This window comes from Humulus lupulus, chromosome X (assembly GCF_963169125.1).
Source record: "Humulus lupulus chromosome X, drHumLupu1.1, whole genome shotgun sequence".
Lineage (NCBI taxonomy): Eukaryota > Viridiplantae > Streptophyta > Magnoliopsida > Rosales > Cannabaceae > Humulus > Humulus lupulus.
In genome coordinates, this window is record NC_084802.1 from 7,813,674 (window position 1) to 7,817,156 (window position 3,483).

At 34.1% G+C, this 3,483-nt stretch overlaps 1 non-coding gene across 1 annotated transcript; it reads left to right on the plus strand.

The window, feature by feature from the left end:
• The first annotated feature begins 2,722 nt into the window (after positions 1 to 2,722).
• Positions 2,723 to 2,829, plus strand: LOC133807586 (small nucleolar RNA R71). The gene has a single exon (XR_009879491.1). It is a non-coding gene; the product is annotated as a small nucleolar RNA R71 (small nucleolar RNA).
• Positions 2,830 to 3,483: the final 654 nt, after the last annotated feature.

Consider the following 3,483-nt stretch of genomic DNA (forward strand, 5'->3'; position numbering starts at 1 on the left):
TACATGACCTAAAACAATTCCTTTTTTAACCATAAAATGACATTTTTCCCAGTTAAGCACAAGGTTTTTCTCTTTGCAACGAATTAAAACAAGTGAAAGATGGTGCAAACATTCATCAAAAGAGGAACCAAACATAGAAAAATCATCCATAAATACTTCAAGAAATCTTTCAACCATGTCAGAAAAAATCGAAATCATACATCTTTGAAAAGTCGCAGGTGCATTACATAATCCAAAGGGCATGCGACGATATGCAAAAGTTCCAAAAGGGCATGTAAAAGTAGTCTTTTCTTGATCTTCTGGGGCGATGGGGATTTGGTTATACCCCGAATACCCATCAAGAAAACAATAATATGCATGGCCAGCTAATCGTTCAAGCATTTGATCAATAAAAGGCAATGGAAAATGGTCTTTTCTAGTAACATTATTCAACTTTCTATAATCTATGCACACTCTCCACCCTGTTTGTACTCTAGTAGGGATTAATTCATTTTTCTCATTTTCAACAACTGTGATCCCAGACTTCTTAGGCACAACTTGAACTGGACTAACCCATTGACTATCAGAAATAGGGTAAATGATACCTACGTCTAACAATTTTATGACCTCTTCTCTAACTACTTCTTTCATATTTGGATTTAATCTTCTTTGACATTCCCGAGAGGTTTTAGCATTCTCTTCTAGATGGATTCTATGCATACATATGGATGGGCTAATTCCTTTAATGTCTCCAATGGTCCAACCTATGGCTTCTTTATGTTTTCTAAGGACATCTAACAATTTACCTTCTTGTTCTTTATCTAAAGCGGATGCTATGATAACAGGTAAGGTTTCAGACTCTCCTAGAAAAGCATATTTTAAATTTTCTGGCAAAGGTTTAAGGTCTAACTTTGGAGACTCAGAAATTGATTGAACATGACCTAAGGGTGAAAAAGGTTCAACTTTGGTTTCATTTAAGGGTATAGGCTCTACCAAAGAATTCACATCATCATTAGAGTCATCAACATGCAAGTTCATACCAAAGTATTTTTCACAAAAATCAAATAAGTCATTTCCATCATTTTCACAAATACTATCTATCATGTTAACTTCATGCACTTCTTCACACTCAACAGATTTAACCACATTAAAAACATTCAATTCAACAGTCATATTTCCAAAAGATAATTTCAAAACACCATTACGACAATTTATGATTGCATTAGATGTAGCTAAGAATGGTCTACCTAAAATGATAGGAATTTGAGCATGCATATTTTCCACAGGTTGAGTATCAAGAACAATGAAGTCAACAGGAAAATAAAATTTATCAACTTTTATCAAAACATCCTCTATAATGCCTCTAGGAATTTTTACAGAACGATCGGCTAATTGAAGAGTTATAGAGGTAGGTTTTAGCTCACCAAGACCAAGTTGCTTATAAACAGAATAAGGCAATAAATTTACACTAGCACCCAAATCAAGTAAAGCTTTGTTAATAAAATGATCACCAATAATGCATGAAATTGTGGGACACCCAGGGTCTTTATATTTAACAAGACTCTTATATTGAATAATGGAACTAGCTTGTTCAGTTAAAAACGCCTTTTTAGGAACATTAGTGTTTCTTTTAACAGTACAAAGATCCTTTAAAAATTTAGAGTAGGCAGGAATTTGTTTAATGGCATCTAAGAAAGGGATATTGATACTAACTTGTTTAAAAACTTCTAAGATGTCATTATATTGGCTGCCTTTTTTAATTGGAAGTAATCTTTGTGGGAATGGGGCTTTTGGAATGAAAGGATGGATTGGAGTTTCTTTGTTTGATGAGTCATTGAGATTAGAATTAGGAGGCTGACTCTTTTCTTTTTCTTTTTCATTTTCAACCTCGGGTATGTAATCGGGTTTGACAATTTTCTTTCCAGACCTAAGAGTTGAAATTGATTTGACTTCTCCATTATGACTAGACTTTCCTATCTCATATTGACCTTTTGGATTAGGGATAGGTTGACTAGGGAATGTTCCTTTTTCTCTATCAGCTAAAGCAGTGGCGAGTTGTCCTACTTGTGTCTCGAGTTTGGTAATAGATTGAGATTGATTTTGTAGGATTTGTTGGGTGGATTGCATAAATTGTTGTAAAGTATCTTCTAAGGAAGGTTTTCTTTGTTGCGGATATGGTTGATTTTGTGGGGCATGAGCTTGGTTTTGTGTGTTGTATTGGTGCCCTTGATTCATTTGGGGTTGGTTTTGTCTCCATGAAAAGTTCGGATGGTTTCTCCAATTTGGATTGTAGGTGGACGAAAATGGGCTATCATTTGGTTTCCCATAAGTATGAAGTGCATTGGCCTCCTCAGAAAAGGCTTCTTGGTAGGAAGGGCATGATTGGGCATTATGGCAAGGACTAGAACATATAGAACAAACATCTTTTCTAGGTTGAATTGGAGAGTTTATAGTTTGGCTTATGGCTAAAGCTTCTACTTTTCTCGCTAATTTATCTAAGGATGTTCTTAAGTCTAATTCTTCTTTTACTTCATACCTTCCTCCTTTTTTTGGTGAATTAGTTGACCTAGACCTAGGATCAAAATAATTCCATTGTTGTGAATTGACAGATAAATCTTCAAGGGCGTCCCACGCCTCTTGTCCTTGAAATTTTAAAAATTTTCCAGTATGCATAGATTGAATCATTTGACGATTAGAGGGAGTCAAACCATCATAAAAATATTTTACAAGTCTCCATTTTTCAAAACCATGATGAGGACATTTTAATAATAAATCTTTAAATCTTTCCCAACATTCATAAAACTCTTCATTATCTTTTTGAAAAAACTCGGAGATTTCTCTCCTTAGACTATCAGTTTTAGACATAGGAAAAAATTTCAGTAAGAATTTATTATAAAGTTGATCCCATGTAGTTATAGACCCCGTGGGAAGGGAATTTAACCAGGCTTTTGATTTGTCTTTTAATGAAAAAGGGAACAATCTTAGTTTGACCGACTCATCAGAAAAATTTTGAAATTTAAATGTTGAGCAAATTTCTAAGAAATCTTTGACATGCATGTAAGGATCCTCTCTATCTAACCCATAAAAAGATGGCAATAATTGAATGATTGCGGGTTTAAGCTCAAAATGAGTAGCAGAAGTAGTAGGTAAAACAATGCATGAAGGAGCATTAGATGAAATAGGTGCAAAATATTCAAGCAAAGTTTTTTCAGGCACAACATTTTCATCAACAATATTAGCAATAGGTTCCATGATGCTCAAATTTTTACTAACACTTTCAATTTCAAACAAAGATAAACGTCTTTTTACTAATCGTTTTTTAGAGTTACGTTCCCAATGATGCATACAATTTTTCACAAACAAGGCAACAAGGATAATCTCAAACAAACAATTTTCTGATGTGGAAGATCAGTTAAAACCGCAACCACAGAGCATACTTAGAATTTTTAGAGATTTCACAACAATATAATTCTTATGGTTTACTTGTCCCCAGGCCTATTTGAT